The sequence below is a fragment of the Lissotriton helveticus genome, chromosome 2_2, assembly GCF_964261635.1.
Source record: "Lissotriton helveticus chromosome 2_2, aLisHel1.1, whole genome shotgun sequence".
NCBI lineage: Eukaryota > Metazoa > Chordata > Amphibia > Caudata > Salamandridae > Lissotriton > Lissotriton helveticus.
In genome coordinates, this window is record NC_136060.1 from 125898289 (window position 1) to 125910515 (window position 12227).

Here is a 12227-nt window from a genome sequence, read left to right on the forward strand (position 1 = left end):
TCGTCTGGAAAAGTGGTAGAATCAGTAATCCATCGGACTGCTGATCGGGCTAGTTCTTGTTCATGCATGGTACTAAGTTCACTATAACCGATTCGTGATTTCAGAATGTGATCGATAGCTTGAAATACTTGTTCTAGAGAACCTTGTTCTGGTGCTGGATGATGAACGACTTTCTTGTGTTCTAGGCGTAAATGTCGGTCTGGAAGTCTAGATCTACCTACATACGCTATTCTGGTGGGATTCTCGTCATCTACCTCTTCAGTAGAAGAGTCGTTTTCTTTCTCGCTTACTTGTGCTTCTTTTCGTTTCTCGTGTAACTTTATTATTTCCCTACGGATCTTCTTGTACATACTCTCTATACTACTGAGTGTCCTGTGTCTACCCTCGGCTATATTATCACTCCACCTTGTCAGGACTTTCATTTCGGTCAGATCTTTAGTCGGACAATCTTGTTCCCTTATTAAACAATTAATTAGAAATTTTAATAGCATGAGCTGGGTCTCAGCTTTCCTTAGAGACATGATTTCGCCAATACTTTCTGGATCGTCTCCTGTACGGATGAAACGATATATTCTGTCTAGATCTTCTTTCATATTCGGTAGGGTGTCCAAATACTCGGTCACCCGCCTTACACGCAATGAATATATGACCATATTATCATCGCCTGGGACTGGATCATAACGGCATTCGGTAAGAGCTCGTCTGATTTCTGCAACGGACTGATATTTGGGCGTACGCTGTAACGCACGTTCATGTAACTCGACTAACGTTACACGTTTGTGTGGCGGCGGGGTACCAGGAGGACCTCCCCCCGCGGCCCCTAAACTGGAATCGTCGACTGATACTCTTCGTGCTGGCAGAGTGACCGATGTAGCGGGAACTTGTACTATGGGCTGGACCGGGGGTACCGTAACAGGTGCTGTAACAGGTGCCCCGGTGGCTGGAAGAACAGGAATTACATTATTTACAGGAGCTGGCGGAGCAGGATTTGCATATTCTGGGACTGTGTCGTCCAAATAGGACGAGAGAAAAATATCAGCTGCGATCTGTTTGTGACGTAGCTTAATCGGAACTAATGGCGGCGGAAAATTACATGGTGCTTCCGGGGTTGCTTTCGGCAAGCCCTCGGCAAGAAGAGGATACATACCCTTAATAAGGGCATTTCTCTGTCTGTCTGACTGTTCGGTTTTAACTCGTTCACCTATTTCGATTAATTCCCTTTCTTGGGCTCTTTCTGAGGATTCTCTACTTAGCTCTGACTTTCTGATTTCTTTCTCTGTTCTTTTGTGAGATTCTTTGCGCCATAACTCGATGGCATCTTTCTGGGACTGTCTGGATTTCTTTTTCCATAATGCTTCTTCTACTCGCATGATGCACTCGGCATCCCATGTACCTGATACAGGCCATCTATATTTCTCTTCGAATTCCTTGGTGTACTCTACCCATAAATCTAGATATAATATGGCACTTATGCCATGCTTATGATACATAAAATGACCTGGACTGTCCCTAGGCGGGACAGGAACTGCTTCCTCGAGCAGACCTTTTCTAGTTTTTTAACTGACGTAACTTTGAGAACAGAGGCATAACTAGGCTAGAGTCTGGACACAGTACAATACACGATAAACACAATAATAACTTGAAAACAGGTCATTCATACCACGACATTGAAAACACATGGAATAACATTTAAAATAACAGTTCGGACAAAATACTACCTGGAATACTGAGAACAGAACACATGAATTTCTCGAGAACAGAACTTACTAGAACAGACTAGATGCACTGCTAAAACAGTACGAAACTTACCGGTCTCATAAAGAGACACGCCAGGACCCGCATCCACCTAAGTGGACACTTCGTGTTGGATCTGTGTACCCAAACCCACGGACCAGAGACAAATTAATTGACCCTGTCTAGATACTACCCCAGCAACGGTACTCACCGGGCAGCAAGAACGGAAGGCCTCGGACTGGACTGAACTGCTACGACGACGGACGGACGAACTTCGGACTTCAGTTACAGGTGGGCCTCCGGATACCTCGGACCTTGGACTCTCGGCTTGGGCTCTGGTCGGGACTCGCCGCGTTCCTCCACCGCCTCGTCTGGACGCTGGACCGCAACCTCCGTCTCCTCCGTGGGCCTGAGGGATACTTGAAGCAGAAATATCTGCACGTGCACGGTATGGTTCCGTCACGGCTGCAGAGGATCAGGGGGTCTGCGTGGCTTCTCCGGCGCGTGGGGAAAGGGCAAGTCCCTGTTCGGGCGCCATTATGTGGTAAATAAATAATTAATTACCGGTACTATTTTTCAGGATACTCATACAAATAGATAGCTCAATAAATAAGAGTCAAGATACGAGGTAGCTAGAGTTGACAGGCTTTAATTAAGCATAAAGGACTGGAACAGGACAGCCTGTACGGGGATGGGATGGCAGCTGCCTGGGGCAGGGACAAAGGAATGGCTAGCAAACTTTAATAACAGTGCACGATATATATAGTTAAACAAAATACATTACAGTCAATACAGTAGGCGTAGCAGTAGGCGGAGTTTGTAGCAGTCGCGAAAGATAAGGCATAAAGTGGGTGTAACAAGAGGTGTGTACAGGGCGTATACATAGACATGTGATGCAAACGTAACAGAATATGTCATAAATGGGGCGGAAACATGGAGGGGGCTACCTGAGCAGCTGGGACCTCTAACCTAGTGGTGCGCGCAAACTGGCAATGACGTGTTACTAGGGAGAACTGGGGGGCTATGACCTCTGCGCTAGAAGAGGAGACGAAAGTCTGGAGTGTCGGAGCGACATGTACCTAAAGCCTATCTAGTATCTAGTGTTTAGAGAACATGTTGATAGAATCCAAAGGTTATCAGGGCAAAGGCTAACAGACATTAAGACTGGTGCATACATAATTCTACATATAGTGCGTGTGTGAGGAATATTCTATGAATATTAATACAGTATTTCTCTTACATGGAGACATAAAGGTTAGACCATGACGGAAACTATTGATGCGATTCAGTAGCTTAGGAATGCAGAGAAGGAGGGCTGGACTGATAACTAGAAACATAACATACTCTTGGCAGACTGGGAGGCAGAGCCAGTCCGAGCCGGGCACTGCGAGGCATGAAAGTAAGCTAAGGGTCAGGGATACAGGTGGGGGCTGTATCACTCCTCGGAGAGGGTTCGGGAAACAGGAGCTGAATCTGAGTCCGGGCCCTTTTGAGGCCTAGAAACGGGGACTTTTACTGAATTAACGTGCACACTGTGAAATGTGGCAACATAGGTTTACATAGGCCTAATACTCGTAGCTTTCATGATGACTGGAAACTGACATACTGGAGTTGGACACAACTGTAATTGCATCTTTAATCGATCAGAGGGGAATACATGCATATCGATCATGCACATATAACATAGAATGGGGAACACGTAGGGACACAGAACATGGCAAAATTTACTTTTCCACACATATATATAATTGGATGATAACTATAACTTCCAGATAAGTAGATGTGGAGTTAAGATTATTAAATCTATGCTTGCCTTATAAGCACTTACATTTCGATATTTTGTTCTTCGATATTTTGGCCACGAGTTTCTTGTATCACAATTCAGTAGTACAATCGTAAAAGTTGTTTTCTAGTACAAACTTTTCTATTGCCATTTTTAGCAGTCAGACTACATGCTTTATCTCCTCAATATCTTTAGGATATTTTCTGGAAGAATCTTTTAAAGCCCACAGGTTGCGGTCAATCACTGTGGTGACAGTATGGGATTGTAGCCCACTGCTTAGTGCTACAAAGGTTGTTAAAGTTCATGAACCTGAGTTATAGACCAGAACCACAGATGAAGGGTTGTAACAAGGGAGATGGCTTATGGAAACCAATACAACCTGACGCAGAAGAGCTATAATGCCATTAGAATACTCCACCCTCTGGAACAGAATGTTCTAAATCAAAAAGGTAGCACCAGAAAGACAAGCTTTGGAATGTTGGAGCAGAGCGTCTGGGCTAGTCATTCTAGCCCAGTGCCACTTCATTGACTTCAGGCACCTACAAACAATTACACAATTACCATAATTAATTTATTGATATTAATTAACAACCAATTAATAATTAAATACAAATAAATTACTTCCCACAATTAATACTATCAAATCTAAATTAAATAAATAAAAAATAATCATTAGTTTATTATAATTAAATTACTTCCCACCCTATTCCCCTATAAACCCACAACCCATGACAGAACTAAAAAAACGCTAAATTTAATTAAAATCAAATTGATAACTACTAAAAATTTAACACATATATTAAAAAACATAAAAAAGACTAATCCCAAAAAAGATACATGCCATACATTTAAAATATAAACTAATATACATAACACTAATTACATTTTTTATATTTTAAACAACTATATTGTTGCAAACAATATTAATGACGTCTATATTTTTAAAAACGATCTTTCTTACCTTAAATTCGATATTATTCTTGACCACGATATTCTTGCTGTCGATATTTCTGAATCACAATATTTCCAACTCGATATTTGTGTAAATCGCCATTTTCAACCAGATATTCTGTCTCAACACCATTGGATTGATGCTAAATTATGAATGATTCAACGTTTTGAGTAAAAACTGGAGCATAATTTGTGAAAAGGGTTTTTATGTTTCTTATCACTGTGTTTACAGTTTGGTCTGGATTGTTCCTATTGGGCACATTACCACAGCTGATTTGCATATGGGTGGTCTCCATCTAGAGTGGTAAAGTGGGTAACAGAAATGTGGCCTGAATAATTTCCTGTAGTTACGATTTTTTTTTTGCACTGCAGTTTTATATAGTATGAACTGGACTCGATTGGAGCACTTGTCAGATTCTCACCTTATATTTTCGCCGGAGCGACAGGATGACATGACATTAATTCCCAAATTCACCCTCTTACTAGGAAATGTATGTATTGCTTGAATTTTGCTTGTAGGTATAGTGGTCCTTTTTCTTGGGAGCTCTAGAACAATTCAAAGTTACTTGAACATTTCCCTTCTTGCTATACATAGCCAGTGGAGTGATTGCAGGACTGGAGTCACATGTTCCCACAGACCACTGCCTGCTCTTAGAAATGAAACTTACATGATTAATTTATTTCTTTTTAAACACATACCATTTTCTTTTGTTTAGAATGGGCTGCATTTTAAAAACATTTACTTCACTTAAAAGCAATCATACCCAGGGTGGTCTGCTGACCCCAGCAGGCCACCATCCTTGTGCAGGGGTGGCTGCCCTTTTAGGGCCCTGGAGGGTCGCCCCCCCACCCCCTGTATTTGTTCCTCCTCGGCTCCAGTAGTAAATCAATCAAAGATTGGTTTTGTTTAGGTTGGTTTCCCCCGGCCGTGCAGGTGCAAAATTTTCATTTCAGGGAAGGTGTCACTGTCAATTAGAATGAGTGAGAGTGCAGGATGGGCAGCCATGGGTGGGGCTTCACAGTAGGCTTGGTTTAAAGTAACATTCACATGTCAGGTTGGACAGGTGCCTTTCTATGCCAAACACGAAATGCACACTTTAGGCTTCTCCAAGTGCATCATAAGTGAGCCGGGACGGGGGGTTACAACTGCAGCCCTTTGGTCTCCTGAGGAGCGCTGGTTTTCCTTTCTCCAGCCAATCCTGGCACTTCTTCCATGCTATTTGATAACATAAAAAGCAAGGAAGCAGCGTCTGGATTGGCTCAGTAGATGCAGGCAGGTGGTGCAATAGGCTGAATTTGTAGTTGTTGTGCGGTACAAGCAGGGCCAGACTGGCTACCAGGCATTTTGCAGTGCTGCTGAGCTGGGGGATGATTTCGTTGATGGGGACCTGCGTGTGCTGAACGAAATTCGTTTTGCTTTGTTTATTTCAAAGCACATGCAGGTCCCCAGCAACTAAATCAGCCCACACCACAGTGAAATTAGCCCTCAGCTCGGCAGCATTCCAAAACGCCCAGTTGTCAGTCCGGCCCTGGGTACGAGAGTTGGCTGGAAAATAAACCGGCCACGTTGGAGTTTAATTCTCTTCAGTGACTTGGAGACTGAGAGACAATATACCAGAGTGGTATCCAAAGTGGAGAAGTGTGGCTCACTGGTTAGAGGAGGCAGACCCTGAAGCAGAGGTCAGACCCTGGACCAGGGTTCAATTCCCGACGCGGCAGGGTCTTGAGCCCAAATGTCCACGACTCGATAATTCTCGCTTTGGTGCCTACTTGAATCACGGGTTCACACTCTGCAACTCTGGGCAATAGCTTGCATAATCTCCACTACAGCCCCCCCCCCCCCCACGGCGGGATGCCTGGCTTTCACCTTGGGGATGTCAAGTACGGGTTATCTCACAGGGAAAAAGCCAGGACGGGTTCCCAAAGCAAGCGCCTTGAGACCTTGCGGTGATATGGCGCTATATAAGAACCTTTGACATGACATGACAAAGTGAGCTTCAGCTGCCTTATCAAAAAGGTAAAGAGGAGTTGTATATACATTCTTTTTAGGTATGTGTTATAATCAGCACACTGAAAACGAAGCATGCTTGTTTACCTTAAAGCAAGAGTAGAGCTGATGTTGCGTCAGGAATGCAAGCAGTCAGTATGGGGCGTTCTGCCACCTCAACATCTTGTGATTCTAGGCAAATCACTCAATCATCCAGGGCCTAAAAAACAATTTAAGCTGATCTTGTGTAATGTAACAAATCCTAGTGCTCAAGTATAGGGCTCCAATCCCTTCAGGTCGTGTTCACGCTATATGAATCTGCAAAAAAGAAATAAAGTGGGTCAGCATAACAATTAGGCAAATGCTGATTCTTGCACTGAATTGTAATATTCCGATAGCTTTAGGCTTCTATGGCAGTTGGCCTCCAAGGCATGTAGCTGCAAAGAAGTTAATACACTCTGCACATGTTACAGAGCAAGAAGAGGTGGTAGGATTCCTGTACTGACTGCTTGCATTCCTGGCTTCTCAAGTCAATGGCCCCTGGCATTCTGGGATTTATTTTGACGACATCCCTGGGCTCTGGCTGACCAGCTAATCGGCGAGCTGGCAAACAGGCCTCGACTATTGATTCCACTCCCATTCAATAGATCATCATTGAAATGCTTCAGCAGCAAAGAAAGGCAGGCATGTGACTGTATTGAGAAACTAGAGGGAATGTGCTCGTAGACCGCACCTCAAGATTCGGTTTAGATTAAAGCTTGATAAAAGGGACAAACATCTGAGCCAGTCATTTGAAAGCACACAAGCATTAAAGAAATAGAACGAATGACACTATGTGATATTTGTTGTTTCTGGAAAGAAATAACAGTATTGCAGAGAGCATCACTAATTTGCAAAAATGTAGTACCTTGAATCTTGTTTCTAGAGATGGACAAAAATATATCTCTTCCAGCTCCCTACACAAAAATTAGAGCTGGGTGTCTGTCCGTGGGTGTTTTTATTGAAACCCTCTTGTGGTTACTCTGCTTTGATTGCTGTTCTCCCTTATTTTTTTTTTTTTTTTTTGCTGCTTAATCTTTTTATTGAGTTTTACATATATAACTCCAGTTACAGGAAGTTCCACATTTGCAGACTCCGTTGACATTAGCAAAACCCTATTCATCATGTCATTGTATTGATATATTAACAGACGGTATTTGCCCCATCCATATCTATACATTTAATGGTTTACATCTGACAAAGCATTTGCACAGTGTCACACAAGCTTTGCTACTATTCCACATAGAAACAGAACATCAGTGTCAATTAAAATCACATATGTATTTCGCATGTGCAGTTGTACTGACTCTTTTCTGCTATGTCGCAACTCCCAGATGGTTATATGATGATAAAACTTTAAAACAACCAATCCAATGACAGTGGGGGAAATAGAGGAGGCGTGCATAAGGGGAGGCGGTTCCAATTTATCACAGTAGTGCCATTATCACAAGCATTAGTACGTCATCAAACTGAGTGTCGCGTTCTTGCATATTGGGCCAGTGTACGTGGTGTGCGATGTGCATTTCAGCCCTCATTGCTATCAGTTCATATCACCTTCTAAGGGAAGCTAACTATTATTAGGAATATCTGGAGTTTCATGTTGCCACCTGAAACTCCCTCAGGATGGCGTTCCAGGAAGCTGAAATGGGGTACTTACGAGGCCCCCATGTCCTATCTTAACAGTGAAGCAGCCTAAGCCTTCGCCCAGTTTAGCATGGATGGAACCCGTACTTTAAGTGGAGGGTGATCAGCCGCTTTCCATCGACGTGTGACTAATAACTTTTAGCTACCACTAAACCCAGGTCTAGGAATCGGGGAGGCCTTGTGGTTCTTATTTCTGGGGAATGTTCCTGCTATGCATGCCTCCCACGTGTTCGGCAGTTTCCTCTCTGTGCTTGTGTTCAACATTTGGAGTATATTGTGCCAGTAATTGTGCAGTCTGGGGCATGCCCACAACACATGTAAAAGATCGGCATCTACCATTTTGCAACGTTGGCAACAAGCATCTACTCTGTTAAATAAACCTATTGATTTTATCCAGGGATAAATGAGCTCTATTTTTTATTTTAAACAAACGTTATTAGGTTTATATTGTCATTCAATAATACAGCACGTCTCTGATTCATTATCCCCTTCCCCTCAATAGAAGTCTAGAGCATTTGTATACAGATATTTAGTACATTCCCATCCTACCCTTTCATCTTGGCCATGGAGAGCCATACTCATTGAGCCAGGGATGGATCATCTACTCTTCAGCATATCCCTTAACATGCTACAGTAATGATCCCAATAAATCTTAACCTAATCTATCTACTCCCCCCTCTACCTCCCTTCCAGGCATTTCACCTCTAATTCTTCATCTTAGCCATCCAGCCCTATGAACTGTGTGCAATCAATGAATTCTGACTTGCTAAGGGTACCCCTCCAACCTCACAATTCTCATACTTGCAGCATAGGGTGAGTAGGTGCATCTACCCCTCCTAAAAGGACCTATTCTGTGTCCGGGGCTCTCAGTTCCGGTTCTTTGTCACTCATAACATCCGGTTCTCTCAGTAATCCCACCAAGTTTTCCCATGCTCTTGCTGACTCTAGCACCCTCTCGTTCCCCGCTCTTCTTGCTAGTTGTAACCTAACTATGCCATCACATTCTGCCCATTTAAGAAAGTCTCTCTTCCAGCGATCTATGTTCAGGGGTCCACTCGCCTTCAAGTGCATCGTAATTTCCCTCTTGGCCAACACTAGTCTCATATCTATAAACTTGCTGGTAATCTTAGTTTTGGCTGTGTGAGGGAATCAGTGCAATATACAAATCTCCATGGACAGCTCCAACCATCTCTCTGTCACCTCCTTCAATAATGCAAGTACATCAGTCCAATAATCAGTCAACAGTGGGCAGCCCCACAGCATGTGAGGAAAGTCCGCCCGCTACCTTCGACACCTCGGGCATTCGTCTGAATCGGTATTAAAATAGGTTTTAATTTTTGCTGGCGTGAGGTAGGGGCGGTGCAAAATACAAAAGTGAAGCAATTGGAAGCGGGCATTTCTAGTGCTTTTCCATGCTTGCTCTACCACCCCAGGCCAGGCTCTTTCCAGAATATCCTTGCCCACATCCTCATCCATCTCCCACTTTCACTTAAGCTCGTCCAGAGGGGCCAACCTTTCGGTAGTAAGACGCTTGTATAGGCATGTGATGGCCTTAATCGTTCCTGCCGCCATTACCACATATTGACATCCCAACAAAACCCTAGGTTCTGCCTGGCCCTCTTTCCAGTGTGCACGAATAGCTGCAGTAAGCACCGCATGGAGCAAAAAGTCCCCCCTCTCAGATCAAAGCGCTGTTGTATAGCACCAAAAGGCAGGATAATTCCGTCTTCATATAAATTCCCAATGGTAGTCAGTCCCCTCTCGGTCCAATCATGCAGTTCCCGCCAAGATCCTCCATGCGGGAGTGCCTCACACACTGAAAAAGGTATATCAGGGGCATATGGCACTTTCAGGCCCGCCCTCTTGAGACTGAGCCGCCAGCATTGCTGTGCCGTTCTAAGTTCTTCCGAGAGAACACCCATCCGAAGTGGAAACTCCAACACTATTAGGGGGAGCTGCTGCAGTTTCAGAGCAACCCCTCCTTCCTCCTCCGTACCTCGCAGCCTCAGTGCCACTCTCTGCGCCAACCATTGTAACTGGGCAGCCAGATGATAGGACTCGAAATCAGGTACCGTCCAACCTCCCTCCGTTCGTGGTCTCATCATCACTTTCAGGGCGACCCGTCGTCTCCCATTACCCCATAGAAACCCCGTTATCATAGATGTAAGCTGCTTAAATATCCTCTCTGGGATCCATACCGGCAGGGTCCCAAAATAATATAACAATTGGGGAAGGGCCACCATTTTAAGTAATGCCACTCACTCAGCGACCGACAAAGGCAATGTTCCCCAAAAACCAAAGTTGCCCACTAGGCCCCGCACTGCTCAACCAATGGCCTTTTCTATATCGACTGCAAATACCGCAGCATTAGCCTTAGGGTAAGTGTCCACCTCCAATATGCGCAGCAATCGATGCATGTTCAGGGTCGTAGTCCTAGTAGCAATGAAACTAGATTGGTCAGGGTGAATTAGGGTAGTCATATGGGCATCTGACGGGTGCCAAAATATGACTTAATATCTTATAGTCCGCGTTAAGCATGGACAGCGGCCGGTACACCGTTCTGTCCCATGCCGGCTTAACAGGTTTCAATAGCGGTATAATAACCGCCTCTCTCGTGTTCACAGGGAGGTGGCCCAGATGCCTCGCCCCATTTTACAAATGCACTAACCTCGGTGTCAGCTGTTCCAAGTAAGTGACATAGAACTCAATCGAGAGGCCGTCCGTTCACGGGTTTTTGTTGCACGCCATGTGCTTAATAGCTGCCCACACTTCCCGTACCTCTATGTCCCCACCAAGTGTCTCAGCTTGATCGTCCTCTAGCTGTGGAGGTTGTAGTCCGCGCGTGAACCCCTGTTCTTTAGGTGTAAAGGGTCGATTCAAGTCTGCCTCCCATCTGCCACGCAGTGGCGTTAAATCAGTTGTGGTATGTTTGCGGATAGAGTTAGCGAACCATTTTATGAGGTGTTCTCCCGTGCCCATTACATGTATACACTGCATTAGGAGATGCAGCTGGGGTTCCTGCAAAATGTCGCCCCAGTGATGTCTCAGCAATGTTATCCAGAAGGCATGATTAAGGAACTGTCCAGAAGGAATGCCCTCCTGCTCCACCATGGAGAGAAAGGGCCCCAGTGCGCCCTCCACATACAAGTCTCCCAACGTATATATGTCAACCTTCTGCCAGTCCTCGTGTTTTGTCATTCTGACTCCACCCCCCCCCCCCTTGGCATTCCTAATATTGGTATCTATGGCGCATATGGTATAACATGTCTGGTAAGATATAGAGCTCTACGAAAACATTTCTGGGCTATTTACATCAAAAGGGGAAGTGAAGTATGTGATCTAGTACATGGGTGGAAGATGAAGAGGAGTCTGTCCAGTGCACATGGGGTACCGCACTCCACCGTATGCGCAACATCGAGTTCAGCCATCCATTTCGCGACACATTGTATTTGGGATGCCAAATAATATTGTTCCAGATTTGGCAGAGCCAGCCCACCTTGTTTCTGAGGTAAGTACAATTTAGCAAGTGCCACTCTACAGCTTGTGTTGCTTCATATAAGATCTATCATCATCCCCTCTAATGGGCAAAAGAGGATGCTGGCAAATATAGCGGAAGGTTTGTGTAAAAATTATTATTTTACGAACCTTCTGCTATATTTGGCAGCAACAGATGGGGCAGCATCACCATTTTGATAAGCGACACCTTACCTGCGACCGAAAGATTGAGCGTTTTCCAGAATTCTATTGGGGATCGTAAAGCTGTGATTGTGTAGTGTAGTTCCTATATTCCCAATAGGCTCTGCGCATTGGAATAATAAATCCTGTAGGTTAGACGTAGGACTGAGGTCGACTAGGTCTTTACCGAATCTATTAGACTTAATTGTGAGTGCCAGCTAGCTCAGAGGTCACTAGAAACTTTCTTGAATTCACAAGAAGAGATTAGTTTCTGACAACCGCATAAACATGACAACTTTGTTTCCCTAGGATAAGAAACGTATCTCTAGAGTCGTGGAAACAATAGATGGCTATTTTACTCAGTCATTTGTGCATGCTTCGTTTCACCAGAGGTGCTGAGAAAATAGAGAGACG